The 19,283-nt window shown below is 49.7% G+C and overlaps 1 pseudogene; it reads right to left on the bottom strand.

Moving 5' to 3' along the window:
• Nucleotides 1–647: 647 nt before the first annotated feature.
• On the bottom strand, nucleotides 648–18,086 carry LOC123115232 (cation/H(+) antiporter 19-like; annotated as a pseudogene).
• Between the last annotated feature and the right edge of the window lie 1,197 nt (nucleotides 18,087–19,283).

Raw genomic sequence — 19,283 nt, 5'->3', positions numbered from 1 at the left:
TTGCAAGAGCTAATCTAGCAATGAGAGATGAAAGGACAAAGTTGCTAACCTTTGTGATCATATGAATGGATGGGGGCCTTCAAATCTTGACAAATTTTGGGCAAAATGTGTGATGAGCTCGAGAGGAAGAGGGGAAGAACAGAGAGGAGAGGGGAAAGGGGAAGAACAAAGCGAGCTCGGGTGGACGAAAGGTTTATGTAGGACGACCTTTAGTACCAGTTCATGTTAAGAACCGGTACTAAAGGTGCTGGAGGGGGCCCAGACTGACAACATCCTGCCACCACTCTCATTAGTACCGGTTCGTGGCACGAACCGGTGCTAAAGGTTAGCCACGAACCGGTACTAATGAGAGCGGCCCGGCTAGCCGTTGGAACCGTCACTAATGTATACATTTGTGCTGGCTCAAATACAAACCGGCACTAATGTGCTTCACGTTTGACCCTTTTTCTACTAGTGGAGGTGCCTATGGTGACTTCGTAAATTTCAAGATGATATGCCGTCTTAGTCTTTCGGAGGTCCTCATAGGGATAGGGTGTGCATGTATGCGTTCAGAGGGTTGAGTGTATGCGCGTGTATATGAGCGCTTGTGTCTGTACTGATGTTTAAAAAAACCACAGTTAGAGAACTAAATTGGGAGCCTAGCCTAGCTACGTCGGAACTGCATGGGCGCACCGGCCGTCACGTACCGAACCCACCCCCCCTTCGGCTGGCCTATTCTGCTCACCCGGCGACGTCCTGGTGGGCGTGTAGGCCGGAGATGGCATCGGAGCGCGCACCACCGTGTCCTCTACCTCCTCGTCCCCCGCTGAGGTCGGGTCATTCCTCCGGTCGTACCGCTGCACCATGAGCACGGACGCCGTCGCCGAGAACTCTGTTGTCGCCAGGTAGCTCCCCACGGGTCCAAACTCCGGGCAGTCGGTCTTCTCCATCAGGGGTATCGCTTGCGCCAACCGCCCGGTCACCACCAGATTCTTCCCCCTCCCAAATGCCTTGATGGCCGCCGCCACCTCCAGCCTCTCCCGCGCCACCACCTCGTCGTAGCTCACCGACTCGCCGGGGACCACGTGCTTCTGTATGGCCTCCTCATCGACGTCCGTGAGCTTCGCCGCCGCGGCAGCAGCCGCGCTGAAGCGTACCACGGTGAGCACGATACCGGGGTGCTCGGCCATGCGGGTGGCGTAGGCCAGTGCCTCGCGGTCGTCAGGCCCGCCAAAGAAGAGTAGGAGCATGGTGTGATAGGGTAGGAGTATTCGATCTAATTGCAGCTCTCCGAAGTAGTAGCTTGATACAATTCGATTATAGGGAGCGGTGCTCGAAAGGGGAAAAGTGGAGGAACTAGGGTTCGGGAAGGAAGGTAGTAGCCGCCGGTTCATTCGTGATCCCCTGGATGATGATGCCGAGTCGTTTGCCTCCTTTAGTAGACGCGCGGGTTGGGCTTCAGTTAGCCCACGTCGGCCCAATGACGAGCGGGTTGGGCCTCCTGGCCTATGTTGACCGCTGGGCAGGGACGACGGGGTCGTGGTTGTCGCTGCTTGTTGGGTCCCGCTTGCCAGCACCGTTGACACCCCCCCTTCCTTGAGACGAGGCTTGTCCCCAAGCCTCCGCAAGCGGGAACCGCTCCTGAAGACTGACTTTGTCCTCCCAAGTGTCTCCCAGCATCTCCGAATTGGACCAGCGAACTTTAACCTGTTCTTGCATCTTGCCCTTCGACATTCTCCACCTTGACTGAATGATAGACACAGGTACTGCCAGTTCATCAGTGCAATGTGGAAGTTGAAGTTCGATAGACATACCAGCATTCAGCACACGTCGCAGCAGCGAAATGTGAAACACCGGGTGAATTGTTGCCTGTGGTGGGAGTTGCAACTTGTAAGCTACCTCATTGATCTTGGCCACTACCGAAAAAGGTCCGTAGTACTTGTATGCCAAATTGTGATTTGCTCTTGGTGCCACTGAGGTTTGGATGTAGGGTTGGAGTTTCAGGAACACTTGGTCCCCTACCTCAAACGCTCGAAACGATCGTTTCTTGTCAGCTTGGCTCTTCATGAGTTGCCTGGCTCTGTTCAAATGCTGCTGTAACAGTTCTTGAACAGTATCCCGCTCCTCGAGCCAGGACTTGAGAGCTGGTACCGAGCAGATGTTCTCCGCTGTGATCCCCCAGTGCCTAGGCTCATATCCAAACATAGCTTTGAAGGGGGTCATTCCTATGGACGAATGATGAGAGTTGTTATACCAGAATTGAGCCAGAGGGGTCCAGAAACTCCACTGCCTGGGACAAGCTTGCGTGAAGCAACGCAAGAACGTTTCCACACATTGGTTGACCCTCTCGGTCTGGCCATCTATTTGAGGATGATTGGCCGTGCCGAGTCTGAGCTGCGTGCCTGCTGCCTTGAACAATTCTTGCCAAAATGACTAGTGAATACCGGATCCCTATCGGACACAATCGCTCCTGGGAGGCCATGGATCTTGTAAACTTGCTGGATGAATAATTGAGCCACCGATGCCGCTGTATATGGGTGGGCCAGGGGAAGAAAGTAACTGAACTTCGTTCTTTTGTCCACGATTACCAGCAGGCAATTGAAACGACTGGATTGAGGGAGGCCTTCCACAAAATCCATGGAAATCATGTCCCATGGTTTAGAAGGAATGGGCAACGGTAGCAGGAGACCTGGTGCAGCCGCTCTGTCCGGTTTGGCTTGCTGGCAGACCGTGCAGCACTACATGTAATGCTTGACTTGAGCCTTCATTTTGGGCCACACGAACAGGCGTCTGATGCGACTGTAAGTCACCGGGAAGCCTGAGTGCCCTCCCATCGGACTGTCATGAAAGGCTTGGATGATGCGCTGCTGAATGTGAGTTCCCCCTCCCAGCCAGATCCTCCCTCTGAACCGGAGAATGCCTTATTGCAGCTGAAACCTGCCCTTGGGATCATCACGCACTGCTAACTGCTCCAAAAGCTTCTGAGCATGAGGGTTGTTGTTGTAACTGCTGATTACATCTTCCAGCCAGCTTGGTTGGCATGATGTAACCAATGCCAGTGCTTCTGCTGGATCCGCCCGTGATAATGCATCTGCATTGCTGTTGTTAGTTCCTTTTTTATACTTGATGCAGTATCTGAGACCCAGAAGCTTCGTAAACGCCTTCTGCTGCCACGGGGTATTCAGTCTTTGCTCTTCCAGGTGGGTGAGGCTCTTTTGATCCGTATAGATGACGAATTCTGAATGTTGTAGATAAGGCCGCCATTGTTCCACTTCTACAATGATGGCCAGATACTCTTTTTGGTATGTCGACAAACCTTGGTACCTTGGGCTCAGGGCCTTGCTCATGAAAGCTATGGGATGCCCTTGCTGCTGTAGGATTGCCCCGATGCCACGATCGCACGCGTCTGTCTCCACAACGAAAGGTTGTTCAAAGTTGGGCAGTGCCAAGACTGGGGCTGAGATAAGCTGCTTTTTCAACACCTGGAATGCCGTTTCGGTGATGGAAGTCCAGAGGAAGGGAATCCCTTTCTTTAACAAGTTGAACAAAGGCTTTGCAATTACTCCAAAATTTCTGACGAAACGACGATAGTAACCTGCGAGGCCCAAGAAACTGCGGACGCCTTTGACATTTTGCGGAGGTGTCCAGTTAGCTACCGCTGCTATCTTGGTGGGATCCATGGCCACCCCTTGAGCGCTGATGACATGCCCTGGATAAGAGACTTTTCTTTGCCCAAAAGCACACTTGCTGTATTTTACTTTCCATTGGTCCTTGCGCAGCAACTCCAATACTTGCTTCACATGGCACTTGTGCTCTTCCAAAGAGTTACTGAAGATTAAGATGTCGTCGAAGAAGCACATCACACAGACTCTTATGACTGGCTTAAGAGTTGTGGTCAACCCTTCGATGAAGGTAGGTGGGGCCCCTACCAAACCAAAGGATAACACCTTGAACTCAAAATGCCCCTGGTGGGTAGAGAAAGCTGTCTTGTACTCTTCCCCTGGCGCGAGCCTGATCTGATGGTACCCCGCGCGTAAATCCAACTTGGAGAACCAGGCTGCTCCATGCAATTCATCCAACAGTTCCTCGATAACTGGAACGGGGAACTTGCCCATCACAGTGATGGCATTCAGTTGTCTGTAGTCGATGCATAGCCGCCAGGTTCCGTCTTTCTTTTTCACCAAAATGACAGGGGAGGAAAAAGGGCTATTGCTGCGTTGAATGACACCAGATTTCAGTAGGGTTTCAACTTGAGCTTCAATTTCTGTTTTCTGTTCTGGTTTGTAACGGTACTGCCTGACATTGACTGGCATTGCTCCTGGAATCAGGGGAATATGATGATCGCACGCCCTCCTTGGGGGAAGTCCCACCGGTTCTTCGAACACGTCAGGGAACTGATCTACAATTTCCTGAATGCAAGCTGGGGTTGGCTCCAGCTCTTCCTGTAGAGGGGCGACTACACAAAGGTGTATGACATGAGAGATCGACCCTTTGCTGCACAGATTTTGCAGCTGCAAACTGTTGATGGAATGGCAATCTGTGGAAGTTGCATCGTGCCCCACTAGCCGAAGAGGCCCCGCTGGTGTTGGGATCTCAATTATGCGTGCACGCCAGTCCACCTGCATTGGGCTATGCTCCTCCAACCAATCCATGCCCAAAATGACATCGTATGTGCCCAGAGCCAGCACCTTCAGATCCGTGTAGAACTCGTGTCCTTGAGCATACCAAGCACAATGCGGGGCAATTTCCTTGCAAAGTAATTCCCCCCATCAGCCACACGCACTCTGCTGGGTTTGTCCATTGGTTGCGTTCCTGAAAGTTTACTTGCCAAATTCTCATTGATAAAAGAGTTGGAACTGCCTGAATCGACCAACATGAGTACTTCGTGCCCTTAAAGCCAAGCTCGAAGCTGAAACGCCCTGGCGGACACTCCTCCTGTGACAGCAGAAACTGAAATGGCCATAGCAGTCTCTTGCAACCCCTCTTCTGAACTCACTTGAGTGTCGACGAAACTATCCATGCCAAACATGTCCAGGAGCTCTTCAACAACGTGCAACTATACCGAGGTGGGGCACACATGGTCGTGCCCCCACTTCTCGCCGCAATTGAAGCATAAACCACGAGCCCTTCTATATTCGCGCAGGGTCTTGAGCTTGGAAGCCTCCGTGCGCGCTGCGTCAGTGCCACGGCGATCTGTTGCGACCGTGGCTGGGGGATGACGCAATGGAGGAGCCGGAAGTGGTAGCGGAACGCCGGCACGTTGAGTCAGCTCCTGGGCGCGCACTGGTGGGGTACGCGCGCCCTCGGCCACCTCCTCCTGAAGCAGCGCCAGAGCGCATGCCGTATCCAGATCGGGAGGGCGTTGCACCATTATCACCGCTCGTACGTCCGTGCTCAGGCCCTCGACAAAACGAGTCAAGAAATAGTAAGGATGCATAGTGTCTGAATAAGAACTTAAGTGATTGATAATAACTTCAAACTTCTCAATATAGTTTGCTACCGAAGTAGTTTGGTGGATGGTGAAAAATTGTCTAATGAGCATCTGGTGCCTGTCTCTACCGAAACACGTACCCAACAGCGAGGTGAATGCGTCCCAATCAAACTCATGGAGACGCTTCTGAATAGATTGCAGCCATATGGCCGCTGGCCCCGAGAAATTGAGGGCGGCCATGGGAACCCAGAAGGATTGCGTTATCCCAAACATGCTAAAGTACTGCTCACACAAGGTTTTCCATAGGTTCGGATTTTCGCCCAAAAACTGAGGGAAAACGATGGATGGATGCGCCTGACCCAAACCCGTGAGCATTTGACTCGCATGTGTAAACGGCGACAGCGGGGTGGGGGAGTTCAGCAGGGTGGTCTGACCTTTTGCCGGGGGCGGAGGTGGCGTCTCCAGCGACGCCACCGGATGCCCCCGTTGGAGATTGAACACGCCGTGGCCATCGGGCCCTTGCTGGTTGCTCGTTGCGCCTGCCGAGGTGCCCACGTGGTCCTCCAGTGGCTGCAACGCGGGTGCACGCTGCATCCCCTTCCCTTTGGGTGATGTAGGGGGAGCGGCTTGAAGGGCAGCCACCGCATCACTGAGATCCGCGACGCAGCGCTCCAGATCTGGGCGCCACGCGAGGAGATCGTTGATTTTTGTTGATGTCGACTGGTGCGCCTTGGTGAGGCCGTCGATGACGGCCTCGATCTTCGTCTCGAACCGGGTGAGGAAGGCGGAGACTCCCGGATCCATGGCGTCGCGAGCTTGACGGAGACCGCGCGTCTCGATGAGATGCGCCAGGGCGGAGCGGAGAGGGGTGGTGACTGGCGTCTCTGATACCAGATGATAGGGTAGCAGTATTCGATCTAATTGCAGCTCTCCGAAGTAGTAGCTTGATACAATTCGATTACAGGGAGCGGTGCTCGAAAGGGGAAAAGAGGAGGAACTAGGGTTCGGGAAGGAAGGTAGCAGCCGCCGGTTCGTTCGTGATCCTCTGGATGATGATGCCGAGTCGCTTGCCTCCTTTAGTAGACGCGCGGGTTGGGCTTCAGTTAGCCCACGTCGGCCCAATGACGAGCGGGTTGGGCCTCCTGGCCTGTGTTGACCGCTGGGCAGGGACGACGGGGTCGTGGTTGTCGCTGCTTGTTGGGTCCCGCTTGCCAGCACCGTTGACACGGTGTAGGAGACGTCCGGCGCCGACACCTGCGCCATGCCGCCGAGCGCCCGGTCCACGAGGATCGCCACGGTGCACGGCGCCTTCCGGAGCACCCGCACGTTCACGTGGTGGTACGCTCGGTCCACTCACGCCTCCATCGCCCCGTCGTGGCAGAGTATCTTGTGGAACGGGAGCACGATGACGGCGGCGCGTTTTTGCACCGCGGAGTTGATGATGTCCTCGTGGATGGTGGCCAGGTCGGAGATGGCTGTCACCGGTTTCACCGTCACGGCGCTCAGCCTCTGGAACGCCTCGAACGCCACCTGCACCTCCTCCCCGCCCGCGTCCTTCCGCCCGAGCCGGCCCGAGAACGGCAAGCCGTTGCGGCGCGCGCGTTGCACCATGGTGATCGCCGACGACCGCTCCGAGAGCTCCACCAGATGCATGGCGTACATGGTGAGCTTGCTCCGCCGCGTGCCACGCGACGCCTCCACCAGGTTGATCAGCGTCAGGATGCCCCGGCTGGCGTGGAAGCACGCGAGCACCCGCAGCTCGCTGTCGGCATCGGCGTCATCGCGCTCCACGGTGCGGTGCGTGTACGACGCTTGCCGCCGGGCCGGCTTGTACACGGCGGTGACGGCCGGCGTCGTCAGGAAGGTGGTGACAAGCGCCATGAGCACGAGGATGGCGAATGCCTCCTCGTTGAGGACCTTGCGGTCGCGGCCGATGTTGAGCACGATGAGCTCCACGAGCCCCTTGGTGTTCATCATCAGCCCCAGCGCCACCGCCTCGCGCACCGGCACCCGCATCAGCAGCGCTGTGAGCACTGTGCCGCCGATCTTGCCGACGCACGCCGTCATGATGACGAGCACGAGGAGCCCCCACGACTTGGCGCCGGTGATGGTGGCCACATTCGTCTTGAGCCCGCTGGAGACGAAGTAGAGCGGCAGGAACAGCGACGACACGATGTCTTCGATCTTCTCGGTGAGCGCGCTGGCGAAGGCGCCTTCCTTGGGGACCAGCACGCCGATGACGAACGCGCTGAACAGCGCGTGGATACCGATGGTGTCGGTGGCGAGTCCGGCATCAAGGATGATGGCCATGGCGCCGCAGACAAACGACTCCTTGACCGGCTCGCCTTCGGGGAACCGGCGCGCCATGTACAGGAGCAGCGGCCTGACGAGCAGGGTGGCGAGGCCAACGAAGGCGGCGCCGCAGAGGAGCACGTAGATCGACACGAACGGCGAGCCGTTGCCCGAGAGCGAGATGGCGAGCGCGAGCAGTATCCACGCCGTGATGTCGTTCACGGCGGCCGCCGACATGGGCATGCGGCCGATCTCGGTGGTGAGCAGCTTGAGCTCGGCGAGGATCCGGGCGAGCACGGGGAAGGCCGTGATGGAGAGCGCGACGCCCATGAAGACGATGAACGGGACACACGGGGCGTCGGGCGCGATGGCGGCCCGGAGCACGAGGGAGGAGCCGACGCCGAGCGCGAAGGGGAGGGACATGCCGGCCACGGCGATGGCCAGGGCGCGGCGGCCGGTGCGGCGGAGCGACGCCGGGTCCAGCTCCAGGCAGACGAGGAAGAGGAAGAAGAGCAGGCAGATGGCTGCCAGCGTGTCGAGCACCATGAGGCTCTCCCTGGGGAAGACGTTGTGGAGGAAGACCTTGCTCCGGCCGAGCACCGACGGCCCGAGGAGGACGCCGCCCTGCATTTCGCCACCAGCAGCAGTAACATCAACACGAGCTTGCATTGCTATAAGCGGAGATAGATGACCATGATGTAGTAGAAATTCTGATCAAGTGATTTGATTGATTTGACAGTGCTCGAGCAATGAAAATCTACTTTGATTCCATAGGTGAAATGGACTAATTCCCGATTAATTTGGACATTACCAACACCATTGAACTACAAACGCACAAATGCACAAACACACCAGTTACACTGCAATTAGACGGTGGTGTCGTCTGAAAATCAAGCTTTGGCGTGCATCTTTTGAAACGATACTAATTAACTTAACTATTTTCCTGCACCAGCTTGGCAGTGTGCTTTATACTCCCTCCATCCAGAAATACTTGTCCAAGGAATGGATGTATTTAGATGTGTTTTAGTTTTAGAGACATCCATTTGTATCCATTTCTACGACAAGTATTTCCAGACAGAGGGAGTATATAAAGCGAGGTGAAAGAATTTTTTGATAAATAATCAAGTTAGCTTTAAACAAAAGTCATAAACTATTTTTGGCTCCTATTAAAATAGCACCTAATGTTTCTGAAAAATTTAGGAACAAATAATTCAGGTAATATCTAGGGCCAGAGTATCCACGCATAATTTTGATTTAAAACTTGGACCCTTATAAGTGCCTGATGTGTGGCACGAGCACATGGCAACCTTGAACGTTTTTTATGACAAATTTAATGATACGAAGATGACAAATTTAATTGTCAAGCATGACAACTTTTGTACCTCGGTTTAGTTGTCAAGAATGAACACACCAGCCACCCTCCAATTAGACGGTGGTGTCGTATGAAAATCAAACTTTGGCGTGCATCTTTTGAAGCAACACCAATTAAGTTAACTTTAAGCGGAAGTCAGAATTTAGTGAACATGGTTCCACATGCACCCTTTATGAATTGTAAATTCAAAAAAATACTAGAAAAGATAAAAAAATCGAATAATTTTTGTAACATACATAGTCGACTCATATACTCGCATATGAAGTTTCATGAAGAAATGACATCTATGATATTCTAGGCAAAAATGACAAAATCGATGCTATATTAAAAAACGTTGCTTGCTGAATAGTAGGGACCTGATTGTATTTTCTTCACTAAGGACACCACGAGTATCTTTCCTTCATGAAACTTCACACATGAGTAGAATGGTCGACCAAGTTTGATAATCCAAAAAATTCAGAATCTTTTGACTTTTCCAGTATTTGTTTTGAATTTAATATTCACATGGGCGCGTGTGGAACCATTTTCACCTGTGTATTTTCGTATTTTTGGCTCCTACGATCATAACTTGAGAAACGAGAATAAAATACTCCTTCCGTTCACTATTAAAATAGATGATATAGATATTTCAATATGGACTACATACAGGTTGAAATGATTGAACAAATGCACTAAAATGTGTTTATATATGGTCAAATTAGGAAAAAAAAGGTTCGAACATCTTATAATTGGAACCGAGAGAACATCGCGTAATGTTTCTTAAAAAATTCAGGAAAAAGTCCATGTACTATCTGGGGCCAGAGTATCCACGTACAATTCTTTTTGGTTTAAAACTTTGACAATTCACTACCAATACCCAAGAAAATATGTTACTTCTTTTCCTCATATGACTCAAATACACGTATTTTAAGCCAAATTCGCAAGAATAAACTTCACTCTAAAAAAACAGAGTTTTTGGAAACTTAAGGTAATAATTTGTCTTTCCAAAAGCAGTTCGATGAAAAAAAAGATAGTAGTATAACTTAATAATTTAGGGGAGGAGGGAGCTGAACTTTTCATCTCCACAATGCACATGGAGTGTTTGTACTAGTAAAATTTTGTATATATACATTTTGTGTGTTGCTATGAATATAAACTTTAGTTTGTATTTAACTTAGTTGTATAAATTCTGGCATTGGTTGAGATCAAACCTCAGTGGATAGTTGTCGGACCAAAATATTTTTTTTGATTGTAGGTGAAAATTTCTTTCTCGGATTTAGAAAATAGCTACAACTCACATATTTCTCAAAATCCTTATTTTTAAACTAATTTTACTTCTTAATGGTAATTAGGTAGTATTGCATTTGGCTTCCCTACTTACAGTACTAATTATGTGAGTATGTGAATCACTAACTCAATAACTGGTAGTATATATTACTAGCACTCCAAAATTAGGCAAAGACAAAAGTAGAAGATGTCTAATTATGGGAAGGGGAGTTCTTTCTAGCTATAAACCCGGGTATATTCCCTCTGAGAAAAAGTTTGACACTCTGAATATCCCCCCCAAAGATCAGCTTAATGAAAACTCATGTCTCTGCTGAAATAACATACTCATAATACAATTTACCCCAGTGAAATTAACAGTGATAGGATAGATGGGCACACTCTGTTTTTACACTTGCAAAGCATACAAGTGAAGCTTGTTTATGAATTTCCACCTGTGCACAAAAACTAGCAACAGAGGGAAAAAGGAACACAACTGTGGAGAATTTTCCTCCACAACTACTTCGTCTGTCCCATAATGCAAGTGCGTATTTTACACTAGTACTGTTCAAATTGCTACTCAGAAGATCATTAATTACTACTTAAGTTAGTACCTAATGATCCTTTAACTAGCAAGATTTGATGGATGAATGCCCATGGAGCTGCAAATGATCATTCATTAATTCAAGCTATCCAACAACCTTCCCCTCTCGCTAGGGCACCTGTCCTCTCGTGCGACTCTCTGTCGCCGTTGAGACCTCCACTCTGTAACCTCTCCTCCCTCCGACGTGACTCTCCTACCCTCTGTCTTTCATTCGGGCTGACTACGGGACAACCTAGCGTTGCTTCCAGGCTTGGCGAGTCAGTAGGGTTAGGGTTTTGCTTGCGGCTCGGGTCTCCTAGAGTTTTGCGATGGCAGGTGTTGCTTCAGCTTCGGCTGTGAAGGAGGAAAAGGAACTTGCAGATCTGATGGAAGAGCTGGGCATTGTAGATGAGGAAATTGATGATCTGATCTATGAGGATGAGGTCCCCGATGATTCTCCTGATCCACGCTGGCTAGCAATCGGTAAGGTTCATACATCTAAGGAGTATGGAGATTTCTGGTTCTACAAGAATATGAGGAGTGCATGGGATCTTGCGAAATATGTTAAATTCCGATCGTTGGGGAACAACCTGTATACTATGCAGTTTTCTTGCTTGGGTGATTGGACCAAAGTCATGGAGGGGGGGGGGGGGGGGGGGGGGGTCCTTGGGCCTTCCGAGGACAACCATTATTGTTGGCACCTTACGACGGTTTCTCTAAGCCCTCGTCAATTGATCTGAATTCGTTCAAATCTGGGTTCAGATTCATGATTTGCCTGACGGATATGAGAAACTAATGAAACCACTTGCTGAGAAAATTGGCGAGTTCTATGCTGATGATAAGGACGCAGGGGATTATGCAGGCAACTTCTATCGAGATAGAGTAATTTTGAATGTGATGAACCCTCTGAAAAATCACGTTTCAGTTGTGAGGAAGAAAAAGAGGCAGATTTTCAGGGTTAAGTACGAGAGACTTCTGGATTGGTGTGCACTTTGTGGTATGATTGGACACCTACATACGGAGCACGGGGACGGTGTGCACGCAACCTCTAAACTGATCTTTAAAGAACTTCGAGCTTCATGGAGCGGTAGAGGTGGAGGTAGAGCTATGATACGTGATCAAGAAAGTTCTACCCCTGTTGATCCGGGTGGCAGCAATGGTGCAGCCGTTCTAGCAGCTATGGACGTGGATAAAAATGGTCTTGTGCCAGGTGCAGTGGAGGAATTTGATTCCAACAGGAAGCGAGATGTTGATTCGCGCCACCAATTCACACCAGCAAGCACGTCGAACCAACCTGTTATGCCAGGAACAATGGTGGTTCAGGCTAGCCCGTCTGGTGAGCAGGATCCTAAGAGGATAAGAACAGGAGTGAACTCAGTTATGAGTGGTCTGAACAAATCAAACAACTTGTTATCATCGGCGGGCTCCGAGGAGGGGCGCCTTCGGGACCAATGAATCTCATAAGCTGGAACTGCTGGGGGGTGGGGAATCCCCGGACAGTTCGTGAAATTTCTAAGTTGCATTCCCCCATGTTGGTCTTTCTTTGTGAGACTAGGTAGGAAGCTACGAAGATGAGGAGAATTCGAGGCCGTATTGGTTTGAAAGGCTTCGAGGGAGTAGATAGCAATGGTATGAGTGGTGGATTAGCACTGTTTTGGCATGAGTCGTGTGTGGTTGAAATTTTGGGTAAGGAGGAAAGATATACCGATGCTTTGGTCAGATTGAATGTTGATGCAGAACAATGGAGAGTCACCTTTGTTTATGGAGAGCCACGTGTTGAGAACCGTCATCTCATGTGGTCGAAGCTACAGAGTTTAAAGAACGTGAGCGACCGGCCATGGCTTGTTATAGGAGATTTCAACGAAGCCCTTTGGGACTTCGAGCACCTCTCGGCTTCCCCAAGGCCGGAACAGCAGATGATCGCGTTCAGAGATACGCTTGAAGTCTGCGGTCTGGTTGACTTAGGCTTTTCTGGAATCCCGTTCACATATGATAATTTGAGGGCTGGTGTGTCCAATGTTAAAGTACGCTTGGACAGGGCAACGGCGACAAACGACGTAATATGTTTCCGGTCTATTCGGTCCAGCATGTTGTATCTCCGTATTCTGATCACGTGGCATTGGTGATGAAGGGCGCCCCGGATTCTAGCCAGGCAGGCCCTAAAATTCGGCGTTATGAGGTGTTCTGGGAACGGGATGTAACACTGCCAGCAGTAATTAAAGAAGCATGGGACTCGGTTGGTGATGTGGACAATTTAGAAAAACTTCAAGCTGCACTAAGCAAGACATTGGCTACCCTTAGTATGTGGAGTAACAAAAAATTTGGTAATATCTGTAGGGAGCTGGCCAAATCACGTACGCAACTTGAGGAGCTTATGTGTATGAATGCAGATAGGCAGGAGATTAGACGTGTTACTGACAAGATGAATGAGTTGATTTATTAAGAGGAGATGATGTGGCTTCAACGTTCAAGAATAATGTGGCTGAAAGAGGGCGACAGAAACAAAAAATATTTTCAAAGTAAAGCTGTTTGGCGTGCCCGTAAAAATAAAATTCGAGAGTTAACTGATAGTATTGGAGTGGTGCACTCTAATTTTGAGGATATGGCGTCCTTGGCAAATGAATATTTTCAAGGCATATTTTCGGCTGACCCAACACTAGATGCTTCACTTGTTCTCGATCTCCTTGAGGTTAAGGTGTCAGACCAGGACAACATTCGGTTGTGTGCTCTTTTTAGTGACAAGGAGATATCAGATGCATTGTTTCAGATTGGACCTCTTAAGGCTCCAGGCCCGGATGGTCTACCGGCGAGATTTTTTCAGTGTGATTGGGATATTTTGAAGGATAATGTAATTGGAGCGGTTAAGGAATTCTTCTCCATAGGGATCATGCCGGCAGGGGTAAATTCTACCTCTATCGTTCTTATTCCTAAGATTCCTAATCCTACTACTTTGTCCCATTACAGGCCTATCAGTCTTTGTAATGTTATTTACAAAGTTATCTCTAAATGTTTGGTGAATCGTTTGCGGCCACTTCTGGATGATATTGTGTCTCCGGAACAGAGTGCTTTTATTCCCGGGCGAATGATCACGGATAATGCTCTTATTGCCTTTGAGTGTATACACCACATCAAACAAGAAAAAGATCCAACCAAAAGTTTTTCTGCTTATAAGCTTGACCTCTCTAAGGCTTATGATTGGGTGGACTGGAAATTCCTGAAGCAGGTGATGCAAAAGCTGGGTTTCTCTCAACGGTGGGTGGACTGGATAATGTCTTGTGTCACATCAGTGAGATATTCTGTCAAACTTAATGGGACCCTCTTGGATTCATTTGCACCGTCGCGTGGTCTTCGGCAGGGTGATCCTCTTTCTCCCTTCTTGTTCCTTTTTGTGGCTGATGGATTATCTGCAATCCTCAAGCACTATGTGTCCGTGGGCGAGATTTCTCCATTAAAAGTGTGTAGAAGAGGCTCTGGGATTTCTCATCTTTTGTTTGCTGATGACACCATGCTGTTTTTTGAGGCATCATGTGCTCAAGCTGAGAAAGTTAAATTGGCTTTGGATATTTATGGTAAGGCAACTGGACAAAGTTTGAACTTTGATAAATGCTCAATTCTTTTTGGTACTGCGTGTCCTTTCATCACTCAAGAGGAAGTCAGAGGGGTACTAAATGTGTCTAGCTTGGTGTTTGAGGAAAAGTACCTCGGCCTTCCTACCCCTGATGGTCGCATGTCCAAAGGGCGATTCCAAAACCTACAGAGGAGTTTGACTAAGCGTTTGATTCAGTGGGGTGATGGTCTTCTTGCCCAGCCCGGGAGCGAGACGCTTATTAAATCTGTGGCTCAAGCTCTACCCACGTATATTATGGGAGTTTTTAAGGTGCCTTTTTCAGTTTGCGATGAACTTACTAGGATGGTAAGAGGCTTTTATTGGGGAGCTGAAAAAGGTAAAAGGAAGGTGCATTGGCGTGCATGGAATGATCTAATGCAACCCAAAAGTAAGGTTGGTGCAGGTTTCCGTGATTTTCGTATTTTCAATCAAGCATTACTAGCTCGGCAAGCATGGGGATTGATTACGAAGCCGAACAGTCTGTGTGCACAAGTGTTGAAAGCTAGATATTATCCAGATGGTAAGCTTGAGGATACTGTTTTCTCTGGAAATGCATCTTCGTCTTGGCAGGCTATTAGTTATGGTCTTGATCTTCTGGAAAAAGGGATTATTTGGAGGGTGGGCAATGGAAGAAGCATTCGGGTTTGGCGTGATAACTGGATTCCAAGGCCCTTTTCCTATAAACCCATAATGCTCCAAGGAAGATGTAGAATCCATTTTGTTTCGGATTTGCTCAATGAGAATGGTTCGTGGAATCTTGTCTTACTGCAAGAATTTTTTCTGCCAGCGGACATCGCTGAGATAATGAAAATTCGGGCATCACTGCGGTTGGAGGAAGACACGTTGGCTTGGGGTCCTGGAAAATACGGAACTTTCTCAGTTAGGAGCGCTTACCAATTTGGTTTTGACGAAGCACACAGAAGCACAACAACTGGTTCGAGTTCTCATCCGGATGGTCGAAGGTTTTGCTGGAGACTTATCTGGTCAGCTGATGTACCCCCAACAGTTCAGAATTTTGCTTGGCGGGTGGCTACAGATTGTCTGCCCACATGGAGGAACAAAAACAACCGGGGCCTTGAATTAAATGATCTATGCCCGGTGTGCTCTATGGAACCTGAAGACAGTTTTCACGCACTTTGCCGCTGCACACCGACAAAGATGCTTTGGGATACAATGACAGATGTTTGGTCCTTGCCTAGTATTAATTCCATGCAAAACATTGGTAAAGAATGGCTGCTACATGCGTTACAGCCTCTTTCGGATATTGAAAGGTCCATTCTACTAATGTTGTTGTGGTGGGCGTGGCATATTAGGAACGAGGTGGTCCATTACAAACCGCCACCGCCTATGGAAGCCTCGAGGCGTTTTTTGGTGAGCTACCTTGATTCTCTTGTCGGTATTAAGATTGACCTGTCCTTGGATGTAAGCAAAGGGAAATCTTTTGTCACTTATGATAACCCCTCTAACTGGTCAACTGCATTTACAAGAGAGATGGGGCCTAAATGGAGTGCTCCGAAGGCTGGCTGGGTTAAACTTAGTTCTGATGGTTCTTATGCAAAAGATGGCTCAGCAGGCGCTGTCATGGTGTTGAGAGATGACAAGGGTGAGATTATTTTTTCCTCTTGTAGGCAACTTTTTCCATGTCGAGACGCTCTTGAAGCGGAATTATGTGCATGCATGGAAGGGTTGTCGACTGCTATGGAGCTTGCTATGACTGATTGTATGAACTTCTTGAGTTGACTAATACATTATTCACCCGCAAAAAAACAATGCTTGTCTCAACCAAATTATGGAATGTCCATGGACTAACTAGATCGTGCAACAACAAAAATGAGCGGCGAAAGTGCACGAGATAACATTGTGACTTACCAAGTGCGCGGAACAATATACAACTCAAACGACGGCGAGCGAGGGACGATGAGGAATGAACTTACGATGATCTTGGCGATGACGCGCGGCTGGCGGAGCGGGCGGAGGCCAAAGGCGAGGCCGCGGGTGAGGGCGAGGACGAGGCAGATCTGCAGGATGAAGAGCGGCAGCGAGAAGTGCAGCGGGTTGTCGCCCTGCCACAGCCCCTCCGACGTCGCCTTCAGTTGCCGGTAGGTCTTCAACCGTCTCTCTCACACACATACACGTGAGTTGAGCTTGGACAAATATAGCCGGTGAGCTCTGGACTCTGGAGATAATTAGATAAGAGGTATAGTTAATCGTTGGGAGAAGATATGATAAGCCTCTTCACCCGGACTCGTCCTTTCTTATTCTCGAAAATATGCTTTCACCTCGTTATATTAATATAGTTTTGCTAGAACTCATCTAGATGAGATATAATTTGTTCTCATTCACTTTTTATAGTCATTGAATGTGATGCTATAAGATGCGTGTGTGCTGACGTGGTTGTATCTATTCTTGTTTTCAAAGTGAATGAGAACCATTCGATACAACTGTTTAATCATCGCTGAGGCAAACAACACAATCATGTTCAAAAGAAAAACAAGAGAAAGAATGCCAACAACATCGGATCGACGAAAGCGAAGGTATCCTGCAACCGCTACGCCCTCCGGAGAATTCCACCACACTCTTATGCCGCCGAATTGCCGCATACTGAACAACACCTTGAAGAAGGATTGCGCGACGACGACGCTGCTGCCCGGGCAGATCCTAGGATTTCTTCCGGCACATGGAGGGCAGTTGGGGGGAGGTACACCCGACACCCTTCAAGAAGGATGGCGGCGCCCACAGGCTTAGCCGCGTTGGTGTCGGCAAGACCCGACATAAATTTCTCCCGACCCCTCACACCCACAACCCAGGACCAACCGTCGGCTCCGCCATGCTTGCCACCCACTAACATGCGCCATCACAGTCTTCAGGACACCACCGACGTCTCAGTTCACCATGGCAAATGCTGCGAGGCCAGCCGGACATAACCGAAGCAACCGTAGACAGGGTCCGACAGTACCGCAGCCGCATGGGATTGCACAACCTCCACCGGCTCAGGCGGTAGCAGATCGGACAAAGGAGGAGGACACCAGGCAAACTGCCTAGCCAGGCCCAGATCGGGCCCGTGAAGCTCCCACTGCTGCGCTACAGCCGACGCAACACAACCTCGTCCTTCCTTATTTATAGTCGGGCCAGACCAATGGCTGTATGAGCATCTCTAGCAGACTCTGTATAATGCCCCGACCCGCAAAATAACAACCAACACACAGGTCCGTGCAAAAAAGCTGCCCGATAAGACCCCGCAAACGCGTCGGACCCGTAAATATTTTTGCGGGGCGCGGCAAAATTCCCAACCCAACCCGCGAAAATGCAAGTTCTGCCCCTTGCCCTGTCGGTGTCCTATATATAGCAGGAGCGGTTGGCGGCGGCGGGGAGGGGGGGCGACATTTCAGCCCGAGCTTTTCTTCACCCACCGCCACCGGGCCGCCGCCTACGATTCCAGCCATACCAGCAGTCGGGATCGTGCCGGCGAGCTGCCATACTCCCGAGATTGTCCTCCACCACTTCCTCCTCCTCGGCCGGCCAGAAAGTTGCAGACCAGCGGCTGTTTGTCGTGGCCGCCTGATTTGGCGTTTCTGGCCATCGGCGGCTGCACCAAGCCATGGATTGGTCGGGGAGCACCCCACACAGCCTCGACAAAGCCCCAACGCCGCAGGCAGGTACTGGTTCGTCCTCTAGCCGCTATCGTTAGTTTACCGGCAAGGACTCGGCCGTCTGTCATCTGGGCTCGGTGCTCGCGCAGCGGCTCGCTGATGCTGCTCATACAGTGCGACGACTGCACACAGACAGTGCTGCGGCTAACATCTAGCACGCCGCAACACCCCGGATGGGTATTCTTCAAATGCGAAAACGGCGGGGTATGTTCTTGTTTTCATTCGGCTTTGTCAACCTATTCGGTTCTATTTCAGTATCTTATTGAGATGGTCATGTGCGTAGGAAGGTGGATGCTCATTTTGGTATTGGGAAGAATAATACATCGATTTATTGATAGAAAAAACTTAATAGATGTTCGTGCACTCATTGGTAGAATTGAGGCTAATGATGCGGCTGCATGTGCAATTAGAGAAGAAACTAGAGGGGAAGCAACGTCTACTTCTTTAGAATCAAAGAAGAAGAATGAAGAATGCAAGATCAATAATCCACAGATCAACAATGAAGGCATGGAGAAGATGTTGGTCCAACTAGTGGGAGCAGTTATGGAAGTTGGATATCTTCTAAAATGCCTAATTGTCGTTCTTGTTTTCGTTGGTCTTGCTATTCTATAAAAGATTTGGTCAATTATTATGTATCCAATGCCCTTGAAGCAAATAAAGAAGTAAAGAAATGTGTTTTCATGCCCGAAATTAAAATGCAAATTACTGATTTACGGGCAGATGCGGGCGACAGCCGAGTAGACCCTGCAAAGCGGACCCATATAAAGGATATTCAATATTTGAATATCCTTTTTTACGGGTCCACTTTGAGGGGTCTGCTCGGTCGTGTTGGGGAACGTAGTAATTTCAAAAAAATTCCTAGGATCATGCAAGATCTATCTAGGAGATGCATAGCAACGAGATGGGAGAATGTGTCCACATACCCTCGTAGAACGAAATAGGAAGCGTTTAGTAACGCGGTTCATGTAGTCAAACATCTTCACAATCCAACTGATCCAAGTACCGAACGTAGGACACCTCCGCGTTCAGCACACGTTAAGCTCGGAGACGTCCCTCGTGCTATTGATCCAGTTGAGTACGAGGGAGAGTTCCATCAGCATGACGGCGTGTCAATGGTGTTGATGATG

This window comes from Triticum aestivum, chromosome 5B (assembly GCF_018294505.1).
Source record: "Triticum aestivum cultivar Chinese Spring chromosome 5B, IWGSC CS RefSeq v2.1, whole genome shotgun sequence".
NCBI classification, from domain to species: domain Eukaryota; kingdom Viridiplantae; phylum Streptophyta; class Magnoliopsida; order Poales; family Poaceae; genus Triticum; species Triticum aestivum.
The sequence above is the reverse complement of the archived record's forward strand: the minus strand, read 5'-3'. Positions and strand labels throughout refer to the sequence as shown.